The 15,072-nt window shown below is 48.3% G+C and overlaps 1 non-coding gene across 1 annotated transcript; it reads right to left on the reverse strand.

Annotated features, from left to right (window-relative positions):
• Positions 1–11,518: 11,518 nt before the first annotated feature.
• On the reverse strand, positions 11,519–11,590 carry Trnat-cgu. Its single transcript has one exon. It is a non-coding gene; the product is annotated as a tRNA-Thr (tRNA).
• Positions 11,591–15,072: the final 3,482 nt, after the last annotated feature.

Consider the following 15,072-nt stretch of genomic DNA (forward strand, 5'->3'; position numbering starts at 1 on the left):
CACACACACACACACACACACACACAGAGAGAGAGAGAGAGAGAGAGAGAGATACATACAAATGTAATGTAATAATAAATATAATAATAAAAACCCTGCATTTCCAAAGCAAGCACAAAAACTATGACACAAACCTGAGGCAGGAATAGTCTGAGCTCAAACGCAGCCTGGGCAGCTTACTGAGCCCTGACAGAGACTAAACAGCTTGGCTAGGGTGTGGGAGGCACAGACCCTAAGGTGCTGAAATAAATTATTGTACAGTACACGTCAAAAGTTTACATTAAACAAATGTAAGTGAATAAAAAACAACATGTAAATATATTGTAGTGAAGTTACACGGACATGGGATGAGGGTCTGGATAGATAGAAAACAGATTCTTAGTCCTCCCAATAGGATCTGGGGATGCAATTTGAAGGGGGTGTGATAGCTCTCTGCTCTTTCAGCCCCATCAGAAGGCTGTGCCCACCCTTGTGAAATCCATGTGTCTTAGGATTCTATGGCTGTGAAGAGACACCATGACCATGGAAACTCTTATAAAGGAAAACATTTCATTGGGGCTGGCTTACAGTTCAGAGGCTCAGTCCATTATCATCATGGTGGGACACGGCAGTGTGCAGGCAGACATGGTGCTGGAGAAGGAGCTGAGGGTTCTACATCTTGATCTGCAGGCAGCAGAAGGAATACATACAAGACCTCAAAGCCCAGCCCCACAGTGAACACCCTCCAACAAGGCCACATCTAATAAAGCCACTCCCCATGTGGGCCATTTTCTTTTCCAGCACCCCAGCATGGAAGATAATGTTAAGAATCTAATCCAGGAGCTGGAGGTGTGGCTCAGGGTTAGGGTGCTTGCATGGCATGCATGAAGCCCTGGGTTTATTCCCAGCACTGCATAAGTGGGGTGCTGTAGCACAAACCTGTAATCGAGGTACTCAGAGAGGCAGGAGGATCAAGATTTTGAGGTCATCTTTGCTACAGAGCAAGTTTAACTATAGCCTGGACTGCAGGAGATCCTGTCTTAAAAACAAAAACAAAAACCTCTTCATAAATCTTGGGCCACATTACTCTTACAGATAAGGTCTGAAGTTTCCCCCAAACCAGAAGTGTCCAGACTCTGGACTCTCTACTGCACCCTTGCTCCTGCCTGGGTGGTGCTGAGTAAATCCTCTGGTCAAGGGCAGGAGCAGCCCTCTACACTCTCACGACCCTTGGAGTCTTGGATATTGAGAGCCACCTGGCCTGCCTTCTGGTCCTCAGTCTGCCTCCAGTCTTGCATTTCTTTGTGAAATAGAAAAACATAAGAACCAGCTGAGGTGGAACAGGTCTGTAATTCCAACCACTCAGGAGGCTGGGGGGCAGAGGGCCCAAGTTCAAGGCCTGGTTGGGCAACTTCATGAGTTCCTGGCTCAAAATCAAAGATGAAATAAGAGGGCTGGGGCTGGGGTTGCTTCATAGTACTAGAGGGCTCATGCACAACACATATACAAAGTAAGAGATTTTTTTGGTGTGTGTGTGTGTGTGTGTGTGTGTGTGTGTGTGTGTGTGTGTGAGAGAGAGAGAGAGAGAAGAGAGAGAGAGAGAGAGAGAGAGAGAGAGAGAGAGAGAGAGTACCAGTCCGAGAATGATTTTGAAGACAAGACACTTCTTTTATGGGCTTCTGGGGGATGGAATTCAAGTTTCCAGGGTTTCATAGCAAACACTGAATCAATCATCTTGAACCCACAGAACAATGTCTTCCCTTTGTCCCTTCTGTCAGACAAGGAGACTGTAAGGTCATGGCAGTGAGGTAGCTTATGCCCAAGGCTCATGAGTCTGGAAATCTCTAGGAAGTTGATTTCTAAAAACTGTGTGGTGCCCACCTAGGCATTTAGGGGAAGCGCCATTCACTATTTCCCAAGCTTTCTTACATTCGTTTGTGGGGGGTGGCTCACTGGCATTTGACAAAATTTCCAGAGGTAGAAAAGATGGACAGGATTGCTTCATAAAGGCAGTGAGGCAAGCAACTGACCCCAGAGTCCCCATGGGCTCAGATGTCTCCAGGATGCTCAGTCCACTGGACCACCTTCTGGCTTCTGCCTTGAGCTGTTCCTCCCTCATTCCACTGTATCCTTGTATCAGCATCTCCCCTTCCATCCGTTGAGTCCCTGGGGCAGCCATCCCTTCTCTGGGGCCCTGGCCCCACACCCGCCAGTCTGACAGGCAGTAGAGCTCCAGCAATATGTGTTTAGGAAAATGAACACAAGGGAAGAAAGCATTGGGAGAGAGGGACTGACTGGCTGATGTCAAGGTGACATCTCATTTGTGGCAATGTCAAAGCTTCCCGGAGGCAAGAACTCTGTCTAGGCCCCATGTAGACAGACAAGTTGCTGCCTACAGACTCTGCTGTTGCTTCTGGTGGCTGAGGCAAAGATTGTCACCTGTTAAAGGGTGACATTATTAGGTGGAAGGCTGGCAGAGAGTGTGTCTTAACAACAAAAAGAAACCTGAGATCCAGCCACAACTGAGTACAGAGCTCTAGCCCTCTTGAGTTTCAGTTCCCATGGTGGCAATGCTGGGGATATGAAAAGATCAAATTGCATGATCTCCATGGAGGCTTGCAGGCACCAGGCACAAAGTAAGCGCTCAATAAATTTTAGCAGTTACCATGATCAAACACGTGATGAGGAGCTGGTGTGTCTGAGGTGCTGTAAAGAGTTACAAGTGTGAGGGTGTCTCCCTTCAGTAAAGGTGTCCCCGGCACCAGCTTCATTCCACTTCTAAACTCACTGGGGCCAAAGTGGAGGGGGCATTTGTACCTGGATGGGTGAACAAGCATGGTCCGATTGGCCTGCCCCTGACACCCGGTGAAAGAATATTGAATACTTAGATTTTCAGACATTCGTCCTAGGTGTGTGGATACACTGGAGGAGACCAGGCTTGTTGGCGTGTTCCTGGAATTCCAACACTTGGGATGCAGGATCGAAGGATAGAGAGTTGAAGACTAGCCTTGGCTTCAGTGAGGACCCCCTCTCAAACGATGCCGTTTCATAAAAAAAAACAAAAACAAAAAAACAACAACAAAAAAACATACAAGGGCTGAGGTGCTGGTTCCATTGGCAAAGCGTTTAGTATGTAAGTATGAAGCCCTGAGTTTGGCTCAGCACCCACACGAAAATCAGGGTGTGGCAGTGTGCACCTTTAGTCGCAGTGCTGGGGAGGCAGAGAGCAGAATCCTTGGGCCTTGCTCTTCAGTCTAACTGAATGGCATGCTCCAGCTTCAGGGAGAGATGCTGTCTGAAACAAGTGGAGAGCCACTGAAGAAGACACGGAACCTGATCTCTAGCCTCTACATGCACACTTGTGCACACACATGAACACAGACACACAAAACACAGATATACAACAGCAAAAAACAAATTAGAAAGGAAAGAAGGAACTAAAATACAAGATAGGAAGGGAGGAGGAAAAGGAGGAGGAGCAGGAGGAAGAAGAGGAGAAAGGGGAGGAGGAAGAGAAGAGAGGGAGGAAGAGGAGGAGAAGGGGGAGGAAGAGGAGAAGGAAGAAGAGGAGCAGGAGGAAGAGGAGGAGGTGAAGAAAGCAAGCAATGAAAGAGAGACACAAGATAGCCTGGCTTAAATGAAAATGAAAAGATTGTTCTAGTTCTCCACGGGCACAGAACTTTTCTTTAAAATCCACCCGAGTGTTGCCACAGCCCTGCCTCTCACACTAACAGCAATGTAAAAAAATAAATGTCTGCTGAGTTTGCAAGTTTTTGGTTTTGTTGTTTGTTTGTTTTTTTTCTCTCTCTCCTAGAGGCTGTCTGTCACTGGCAGTCCACAGGCCCAGATGACCCAAACATGTTTCATTTGGCCCTCATAACAACTAAAATAGAATAAACAGAAATGTATTTTATTCAGTGGCCATCATTTTTAAATCAGGAAGTGCCACATTTTTTTTTTTTTAAAAATCCAGATAAAAAAAATAGATGGCCAAAGGATTTGCAACCAAAGGGCCACAGCCCCACTAGGCAACAGCCATTTGGAGCAGAATGCTGCTATGGACTAAGGTTGTTGGTAGCGCGCCTGCCTAGCAGGCACAAGGCAGTGGGTTCCATGCCCAGTACCCTATAAACTGAACATGGTGGTGCATGACTGTAAGCAGATCAGTCCCCGAGGGACGGAGACAGGAGGATTAGAAGTTCATGGCCATGCATGGCTGCATAGACAGTTACAGTTCTAGGCCAGCCTGGGCTACATGGGAGGGAGGGAGGGAGGGAGGAGGGAGGGAGGGAGGGAGGGAGGGAGGGAGGGAGGGAGGGAGGGAAACACGGGAGAAAATGGGAAAGAGGAGAAAGGGGGCTGCTTGCAGATCTTGCATATAGTGAGGCTTCCTGATTTGTTGGTTCAGTTTTGCCCACATAAGTCATCCATCTACAGTCACCTGAATGAAGAGGCTCCTGGCAAAGGAAACACAAAGCCACCTGTGATCTACTCAGCAGAAGTCCCCTGCTGTGCCCTGAATGGCTGCCACTTCAGGTTCTGCCACAGTTTTCTCTTTTAAGTGTTGCTCAGCTGAAACACTTTTCTGGTTTGAAATGTGGTTTTCAGGGCATGAACAGACTTATGAAAGGGCCCAGTGCACTTAACATATCTGTCTGTGTGTATGGCATTTGTATTTGTTTGTGTGAGTGTGCATATGTGTTGTACAGGACCATCCTCCAAGCCAAATAACTTGGAGTGTTTAGTTAAGCCCATTAACATCTAAGCTGGACTTCACTGTTCACAGCCCCTCACAGAGGAATGGGGGGGCAGTCATAGGACCCTCAGGAAAACCCAACCTCTTCCTACTCCCTGCTATACAAGTGTCCTAAATGGGAGGGGTTACCATATATGAGCTGGGAAAGAAAGGATGGGTTATGGAAAGCCACATTCCCTGCTGGGTAAACTTTCGAGTGCAGCCCTTTGAGGGGGAGCACCCCATTCTCACCTGTGCTGTTAGAGAAGAGCCCCCCACTCCTCACCTGTGCTCTGTAAGGGAGGAGCCCCCACTCTTCACCTGTGCTGTTAGGGAGGAGCCCCCCCAACTCCTTACCTGTGCTGTTAAGGAGGAACACCACACCCTCACCTGTGCTCTGTTAGGGGGGAGCACCACACCCTCACCTGTGCTCTGTTAGGGGGGAGCACCACACCCTCACCTGTGCTGTTAGGGAGGAGCACCACACCCCTCTCCTGTGCTCTGTAAAGGAACCCAATAAACTCATTGGTTCCCTGAGTGAATTCTGGTGGAATCCTACCTCCATAGGACCTAAGGAGGACCTGGGAAGGAATTTTAGCAAATGTCAGAGAACCTGTAGTTCACTGGCTTGACTAATCTGGCTGCCCAGTGATTCTGAGGGATCCTCCTCTTTCTGATCCCCCCCCCCCAGCCTTTTACATGTGTCCTGAGGGTCCAACCAAACTTAGGTCCTCATGCTTGTGTGGAAAGGGCTTTACTCACTGCATCCCACAGACCCTATAATAGATAGATTAGCATATATCTTAAAACAAACCAGGCCCAAACCTTCCCTGACTCAACCGAGTTATTGTCACCCCTTCAGATTAAATAGTTTCTTCAGTAATCAGCTGTGATGCCATCAAGTATCTTTTGTAGAACCATCTGGCTGGTTATCAGAAGTCCACGACAAGCCAAGATGGGGCAAACTGAGGCAGGAGAATCAAGAACTAAATGGCCAGGCCTAGACTCTTAGCGAAGGGGCAGGGTCGGACACATGAATGCTTTTACTCTATGCTGCCACGAGGTGGCACTGTTGCAGCTTGCATCTGTGCAGTCTCTGTTGACTAGCAGCTTTTCCTTTGATCCTAGGAGATTGCTGATCTATTTGGGAGCTCAGGCTCCTTTTGCTTGAAGAAGCCATTAAACCCTTTGCTGCCACTGCACATCCAAACACAGAGAGGTGTGTGAGGAACATTTCATTTCTTCTTGTCAGTCATGTGAATTACCTTCTCCCTGGCGGTCACTTCCCATGTTAGAAGAGGCCTCCTTCGCTTCCCTTCCACACTCAGAGGACCTGCGTGTGGCTCTTCACAAAGGCAGTGGTCTTCCAGGAGACCTGCAGACAGGAAATCCACGCGGAAGCTCTAGGGAATCCAAACATGGCTTTATGAAGACAAGTGGTTCAAATCAACAGAAAACATTTGGCTCATTCACACACATGACCAGCTTCACTCACAAAATTGTAAACAACTGGAATTCAGGATTTGGGTCACTAGCTTCCATTCGGGCAGCACTAGCATGAGAGCTTCACAATTCCATGGCACCCCCCATCCCTTAACTTGAGGTGACTCCTGGAGATTCCTGTGTTAACCATCCAAGCTTCAAAACAAAGGAGACAGCAAATGGGCTTCGAGATTGTGGTGATATTTTGTTTATGATCTGATAAACCTAGCCACAGCCATAGAGGCCAGGCAGTGGTGGCACACACCTTTAATCCCAGCAGCCACACCAGTTAGCCACAGAAGCTGGGTGGTGGGGGTACACACCTTTAATCCCAGCACTAGAGAGGAATGTAAGACAGGAGCTCAGGGGCTCATTTGGCATTCCAGTCTCCAGCCAGACTGAAGACAGGGCCACCCCAGCCTTGGTAGAGTTCTTACTCTCTTGTGGTTGACTGCTTTGCTTTTCTGATCTTCGGCTGTAACCCCAATATCTGTCTCTGGTTTTTTATTATTCATGCAACAGGATACGGCCCAGTGGGTAAAGTACATGCTCTGACTAGGGCCTGACCTCAGATTCTCCAGCACCAAGTAAAAAGCTGGATGGATGGGAAGGTGCACTGCATGGCTGTAATCCTAGCATTGGGAGAGAGAGGTGAGGTAGAGACAGGCGAACCCTGGAGCCTGCTGGCAGCAGAGTCTAGCAGAACCAGGGAGCTCCAGGTTCAGAGAGAGATGTTCTGAAAAAACAATAAGGTGGAAAGCAACAGAGGAAGACATTTGACCTTGACCGTTAGCTCTACCCAGGAACAATGTGTGCACACATAAATATGTGCATACACAGACACAGTATTTTTTAAAAAACAGAAAATACCTAAGTGAATCTGTAGGATTATTCTCTGTCTCCCTCTCCTCCCTCTATGTTTGTGTGTGTGTGTGTGTGTATGTGTGTGTATGTGTCTGTGCCTGTGTGTGTATGCGTGTATGTCTGTGTATGTATGTGTGTGTGTGCCTGGGTGTGTGCCTGTGTGTGTCTGTGTGTGTGTGTGTGTGTGTGTGTGTGTGTGTGTGTGTGTGCCTGTGTGTGTGTGTGTGTGTGTGTGTGTGTGTGTGTGTATGCATGCTCTAGTGTTTGCTGGGGATGAAATCTCAGGGCTTTGTGAAAGCAAGTGCTCTGCCTAAACCAGATTTGTTTTTGTTGTTGTTGTAGCCCACGCTGACTTTGAACTCTCCATCCTCCTGCCTCAGCCTCCCCAAGTGCTGGTATTATAGGCATGTACCACCACACCTGGTTTGGAGACATTTTTAATGGGGGAAGTGTTGGGAGCCAAATCTCAGGGCTGGGCATGAGATCCTTGGCCATTCTTGGCCGGCCACATAGTTGTATATTAACCTTTGCATAGGAGCTCCTTAGAACCTCAGCTCAAGAAAAAGACCCAGTCCTCCACCCACAGGCTCAGTCACCTAGGCAATCCTTCCTGGACCTCTTACTCATAAACTCTTTGCCCTGCCAAACAACCTATTTGTGGCTTCCTAATTCCTGCCTACACTAACACCTGTCTCACAAACAACCCATTCTACCCCTTCCCATAGCCTGCTCTACTGACTATATAAGCTAGCCTGAGAAAAAAGTAAAGTTTGCCACTTGATCAGAATCCTGTCTTGTGGTGGTTCTTTCTGCGTCTCTTGTCCCTATTCCCTATCCCTGACTCTTTTGCCTCAGGTTGATGTCCTGCAGGTCGGGACAACTGGTGCCCAATGTGGGGCTGGATAGAGTTGGTGATCTGGGAACTTCAGTGCTCATTAGAGGGACGGGCCTGTCCATGCAGTGAGGCGTCCACGACAAGGTCGATTGTGAGCCTTGGTTGGAGGAAGACCCAGCAGCCTGCCCAGCACTTGGGACTTTTGGTTCATGAGCACCACCTATGTGGAAAAGGTGAGTGATGGGACAAGCATTTAACAAGGAAGATTTATTTCTTTCGGGGATCACAGAATCCCTCAAGATGCAGGAAACTTGGGTTAAGAAAAAACAATTGAGAAATTTAGCAAGGAAGATTTATGTCTTTCTGGGATCAAAGAATCCCCCATGGCTCGAGGAACTAGGATTAAAAAGAAACAATTTAAAAAAAAAGTTCTGCCTGTTTATTGGGGATCTTTGTCCATGGTTCCCACCAGGAAGGAACCATTAATGAAAAGAAATGGGCTAGAGTGGCAACTGCCTCCAAGAGTGATGGTCTGACAACATGGCAGACCAGATGGGTTCATAAGACATGAAGTGCAGCAGTACAGTGTGGGCCGGGGCCAGGTTAGGGAGGGGTCACTAGTGAGAAGCCCATGTCAGGTTGGTTTGAAAAGTAAAAGAAAGAAAGCTTCACACAATCTTCTTAATGCTATTATATTTGAAGCTGCCAGTGCTTCTTTGCTTCTACATTTGGCTTGTGGATCCATGGCAAGTTCATCCACTGTTATAGTGGCCAAGGGTGGGGAGAGTTCAATGTTCTCCTTGTCAATTCCCGGGGAATGCTGAGAAGTCCAAATGAGGTCATGGAATTAGGGAGGTTAAAGTTGACAGTGATACTTAGCTGGCTCTACAATGCAGGAGATGTGGATGTCAAGAAGGACTCCTATTACGAGACTTTGGGGCCTGAACAAATCCCTGTCCAAATCGCCACTCTTGGCGTTTCCACTTTCGATTTTTGCATGAGCCAGAAACATTTTCAGTAGTTTCCTTTCTTCTCTTTTTTTCCAAAAGGAATGGTGATGTAAATCTAATATAATGCTTAGGAATAGAGTATACATGGGGGCTGTAAGTGAGACCTGGCTGTGTAGCTAACACCTCTGGATCTGTAGTTATGCGCAGAGTCCTTTCTGAAAGCTGTCTGAAGGTTTTCCTGTCTTCTCATTCTTCTCACTTAACCATTCATTGACCAAGTGCTTCTTTGTTTTGGGGTACTTTGTGGAACATTTATTAAGTGCTGGAATTTCTACTTCAGTAATTATTTCTGCTGCTGCAGTTTTGGTTTCTGGCTCTACAGCAAGTATAGTGTTTTCAATATTGTTCTGTTGTGACGTAACTTCAGTATCGGGAGAAGATGGCTGTATGTCTAAACACATGCTGACAGTCCTGTGTCTGACAGTGCTGTCCAATATCCTGATCAACCCATTCTACACGTCCCCTGAAAATGACCTCAATGACACCGATTCAACGATTGGCTTGGCTGGCTTCCCTCATATGGGAAAATAGCCTCCTGTTATTCCTTTTTGCTTCCTTCTACACATTCCTACTACTTCCCCATGGTTAGCCACCCTCCTCCCTTCCCTCCTTGGACCTTTGATAGGGCTCCTCTTGCTAATCTCCTTTGGCCCTTGGGCCTTTAATCGACCTGTGGCCTTTGTCAAGCAAGTGGACTCTGCCACTAAGCCTGTCCTGGTACAATACTTAAGCTCTCCTCTTCCCAGGATGACTTTGGCCCCTCTAATATAAATCATCTAACCCTGAAAAATTTGGCCACTTCTTTTTATACAAGGAAGGGGGAATATGTTGGGAGCCAACTCTCAGGACTGGGCATGAGATCCTAGGTCATGCTTGGCAGGCCACATAGTTAACCTTTGCATAGGAGCTCCTTAGAACCTCAGCTCAAGAAAAAGACCCAGTCCTCCACCCACAGGCTCAGTCACCTAGGCAATCCTTCCTGGACCAAGAGGTCCATAAACTCATAAACTCTTTACCCCGCCAAACATTCTCTTTGTGGCTTCCTAATATCCTGCCTACACTAACACCTGTCTCACAAACAACCCATTCTATCCCTTCCCATATGCTGCTCTGCCGACTATATAAGCTAGCCTGAGAAAAAAGTAAAGTTTGCCACTTGATCAGAATCCTGTCTTGTGGTGGCTCTTTCTGCGTCTCTTGTCCCTATTCCCTATCCCTGACTCTCTTGCCCCAGGTTGATATCTTACAGGTTGGGACAGGGAAGTACCTAAGTGCTCTTTTGTAGCTCTTCAAAAGGAAATGAGTAAAGAAAACAGCATAAAATATAGCAAAAAGAGTGGACCCATCGCTTGGGGTCATCACGCTCTGCCTTCACTCTGCTGTTGTAATTTATGTTCTAAAAGGCTGCAGCCTTTGAAGCCACTATTTTACCGTGGATTACCTTCCATAGCACATTCTCTTTCCTGGCTTGGCAATGTGGCTTTGGGATATGACTCTCAGCCAGCAGCGGTTCTCAGAGTGTGGCCTGGGAACTAGAAGCATCAACATCAGCCTAATGGTAGAAAAACAAATGACCAGGCCCTATCCCAGAGGATCGCGGATGCAGCAGCTGTGTTTTAACTACTGCGTAGTCACCCCCTGCCCACAGTTCCCTCTCACTTTCTTCTTAGGAGAGCCCGCTCTGATTTGATTGGTGGTTCCCAACCCCAACCCCAACCCCAACCCCAACCCCAACCCCCATCAACCGAGTCTGGTTCTCTTAGGAGCAGGCTAGTAGCGGGCTTGCTTCAGTTGGCTCAGACAGGTCCGATACAGTTTCGGCAAACTCTACGAGACTCTGGTCCTAGAGTTGGAGTCAGACAATGACCTCTTCAAAGGCACTTTGAGCGCCCTCTGGTACATCCTTTGAGAATGCAATGCAAACCTCTGATGTAATGTGACAGGCATGCCGCTCCATGTACAGAGGCCACCTCTGCAGCCAGGGTCTGGCCGCTTCCACGCCAACGCCACCTCTGGGCCACGTGACCCATTTTAGCGAGGGGTGAAAGGAGGCTCCGAGCCAGAGGTTTAAATGCTCAAGTCAGAATCGTTCCAAGTCCGGGCAGGGATTCCTCTCTTGAAGGAGACGCGGATTTCCTTTTTAAAATTGCAAGCGAGACAGACAGTAGCTGACCGTGGGTGTGGGCTCGGTGTGCGCAACAGCGGTCCTTTCTTTAGGGAGGGTGACACTGAACTTCAGTGATCACTAAAACATTCAGGGCTCCGAAGCCAGCCCGGCGCCAATCATTACCAATCATTACGAAGCTCTTCCGCAAGACTTGCAGACCGCCCTTCCAGATTGCGGACTCCGCAAACTTCTCCCAGGGGTTTAAGCACCTCGCGGCCGACAGGGGCGCTGTTGCCAGGGAGACGCAAGCAAGGCTGGAGGTCCAGAAGGGCCGAGGTTGGACCGCCCACTTGCACCCTGCGCAGAGGAGGGTTGGAAAGGGAGGAGTTAGTGTGAAACGAGGCGGAAAGAAAACGGAGGGGAACGACTAAACTCAAAGAGGGATGTGACTCTTGAAAAGTGACTTCAATTGTAAAAAGTCTCTCTCGCCATCACAGAACAGGGGCAGGCACGGACGGGGTTCGAACCCGTGATCTTCGGTTTACGAGACCGACGCCTTACCACTTGGCCACCGCGCCTGCGTTAGAGTGGTGGCTGCGCGAGCCTCTATGCTGGCGCCACTCCCGTGAGCCCGCCTGAGCACGAGCGCGAGCACGAGCACGAGCGGAACGCGGCCGCCCCGCCCCTGGCCACCCGGTAGGCGGGGCCCCGCACGGCGCGCGCCGGCGCGCTTTCTCCGACTCCAGGTCTCGGCCGGCCTGTCTCGGTAGATCCAGACAGTCCGCACATCCCGAGCGGAGCTTGCTTGACGTCCCGGTGTCCGTGGTTCGAATCCCAGCTCTGTCAGTGGGCTCCCTCGCTTGCGCCGCGGGTCTCACAGCCTCAGTTTCCCCTTTGGAGGAGTGTTTTTCTCCCTCCCCACAGGAAACAGAGGTAGGATGGCCAGTTGTCATCAGCGCGACCTCGGCTGCTCTGCTCAGGGTTGTGAATCTGTGCATCGGCTTTGTAAAATAAAAGCCCCAACTGGCTCTTACTCAGACTGCCGCTGTCTGGCGTGGGGTATGTCTCTGATACCAGCATCGATATCCGGAATCTTCGCTAGAAATGCGATTTGTATCGGGGTTGAAGACCCTCCGTGTGTGGGTGCCAGGTCTGACCTGCAGAGCTCAGGACAGCTGATGTATACGTTCCTGTTCATGGATTCAAAGGCCCTTTTATTTTTTGTAACTGGACTTATTATGCCATTTCCTGCACTTTGCCTTAATTCGGTGACTTGTAATAGATGAAACAGTATAATCACAATTATTGCTAGCCTGTGGTTTGGAAAATACAAGTATCTACTGCTGTTTAGCATACTGCATAATATTAGCATACTGCTACTGAGTGGATTTAAGTATGCTAAAACAGGTACTACTATAACATTATGCACGCATGGACTTTCTCATGCGCCTCATTAAAAGTTGCCTTTTGCCTGGCCTGGTGGTGCACGCCTTTAATACCAGCACACTGGAGGCAGAGGCAGGTGGATCTCTGTGAGTTCCAGGCCAACCTGGTCTGCACAGTGAGTTCCACGACAGCCAGGGCTATACAAAGAAACCCTGTCTTGAAAAACAAACAAAAAAGCTGCCTTTTCCCCACTGCATGTTTCACACAATTGGTTGCGTCTGTGACTGGGAACTAGCCACTGGGGTGCTTGTGCCTTTTTTTTTGCTGCCATGGGGCTCTGCTACGGTGTCTCTGCTGCCGAAGCCTGTGTTGTGCAGTCAGACAGCAGGTCATGTGTTACGAGGGACCACAGTCCAGTATGCCATGCAGAAGCAAGCAGGGCCTTAACACAAGCCAGGATGGTTTATGTCTGTTATCCCAGCCCTTCAGAGGCTGAGGAGGAGGAATGCCTGAGTTGGAAGCCAGCAAGGACATAGGAAGGCATGGGAAAATAACCCATACATTTAAAAATTAAGACCCAAGCTTTAAAATACTCATAAGCTCGTAATGCCAGCACTAGAAAAGTGGACACCTGTATAGTGTCAGTCCATCCTGCCCCACATCTTAGAGTGGTGCTTGCAGACAGGGCCTCAATAAATACGGTGGAAGGAAGCAACCTGGAGACTTCCTTAGCCTATACCTTTTGAGATCCAGGGCAGGTTTGCCAGCACTGAGCAGCCAGCAAACACTATGGCTGTCCCTCAAAGCATTCTCTTCCAGGGCCCAGCATGGCTGTTTAAGTCTACTGAAAGAACTCAAATCTATCAAAAGTTTTCTCTGTCATCCCTGGCCTCTGGCTTAGTACACTCTTGGGTCATCCAAGTAAGAAGGCTTCCCAGATACTCAGGGGAGGGTCTTAAAAGCTGCTGGCTTCTGTTTCCTGTGGTTTTCAGGCAAGGTCTCTCTTTGTAGCCCAAGTTGGCCTGGATCCCATAGCAACCTGCCTTCCCCTTCTAACAGGCCTGTGCTGCCATTTGGGGTAGGGGAGAGCCTGTTTCAGTTGAGAAAGCTTCTGAATGGATAAGCCAGGTGGCACAGTGGGATGTCCTGTTTCATCTGTATGACTGAGTTTCTGAAGCCTAAGCAATTTTAAGTGTCTATATTTCCTTTGTGTTCAAGTGACACTTTTTTATATTTTAGACAAACTATTCATGGTTTTCTGGGTTTTTGTTTTGTTTAGTCTTTCTGTATTTCTGTCCCAATGCCTATCTCCAGAGTAGGTTTTTTTTTTTTTTTTTTTTTTTTTTTTTTAAGAAAAAAAAAAAAACCTACAATGTGACTTATGGGGCTGGAGGGATGGCTCAGGGGTTACAGTGCTTGCTGCTAAGTCATTATCTGAGCACCCATACTGAACACCTCTAACTTATAATAATCCCAGCTCCAAGGGGTCCAAAGGTTACCTACACACAGACGGGATGTGTGTGAGAGTGGCATACACACAAACAAAATTCTTGAAACTTGTTCATTTATTTTGCAGTGCTAGAAGTGGCAGCATGGCTGTGGCTATTCTAGACAGAAGCTCTGCTATGAAGGGCACCCCATCCCTATCAGATTGCAAACACTCCCTGCCTGTGTCAGACATCTTCAAGTGGTTTTTGCCTTTTTTCTTGGTGGTATATGAATGGAGAATATGGTGCTATGTGTGGCTTGGAGATGTGATTATCTGTCTATGGTGGCAGTTGCTGCCTGGATTGTTCATGCCCAGTGTGATGATAATGACTCTGAGGAGGACACATTTTTCAGTTGGCTTCACCAGCCAACTTTAATCCCTCTAGAGCTAGGAAGGGCTGCAAGGGTCCTTTAAAGGCTGTGAGGACATTCACCTGTGTTCTTTCCATGAGGTCCTCCCTGCAAAAATGTGATAAAGGTGAGTGTGGCTGAGGCCCTGGGTTCTGCAGTGACCCACTCCCAGGAGACATGCCTGCTAGCAGCTTCAGATTTTGCTTGGAGAGCCCCTCCAAGTGGCTTGCAGTATTCTTGGAGAAATTTGTTTGCATGTGGAAACAAAACCATAGGCCTGGGTATTTAGGCCACTTGATGACAACAGGCTTTTCCCTAATACCCTAAATACATAAGCATTGTGTGATCCTCCTCTGCTGGGAATGGGGGCCAGGCAGTATTGGGAGTGATGGATAGTTGAGATGCCAGACCCAGGTGGGTGGAGGCTGTAAGTGGGTTGAGCTCAGGTCTTGGCAGGTGTGTGAGACCTCGTTCTTTTGAGACCAGAGGCAGCTGGTCAACCTTGGTATCTTCTAAAACTTAAGAGCAAGGTCCTACTGGGGTGGAAATGTAAAAAGGAGGGTTATCTTGAGCTGATGGTATAAAGGGCTTGAGATGAGAAAGATGAATCCAGGGAGGAAAACCCTTGAGTTTAGCAATGGTTGGGGTAGTAAGGATGACCCTGAAGGGGCCTCTCCATTTTGGAGAAAGAGGAAGGGATTGTGTCCCTGATGTTGACTGAAGAAGAAAGGGGGTCTGGATGGGGCTGAGGCAAATGACAGTGGGTGAAGCTCCCCAAGACAGTGTGAAGATAGTGTAACACAGGGGCAAGATGGTGATCAGAGAGAGGTGACAG

This window comes from Cricetulus griseus, chromosome 7, assembly GCF_003668045.3.
Source record: "Cricetulus griseus strain 17A/GY chromosome 7, alternate assembly CriGri-PICRH-1.0, whole genome shotgun sequence".
Classification (NCBI taxonomy): domain Eukaryota; kingdom Metazoa; phylum Chordata; class Mammalia; order Rodentia; family Cricetidae; genus Cricetulus; species Cricetulus griseus.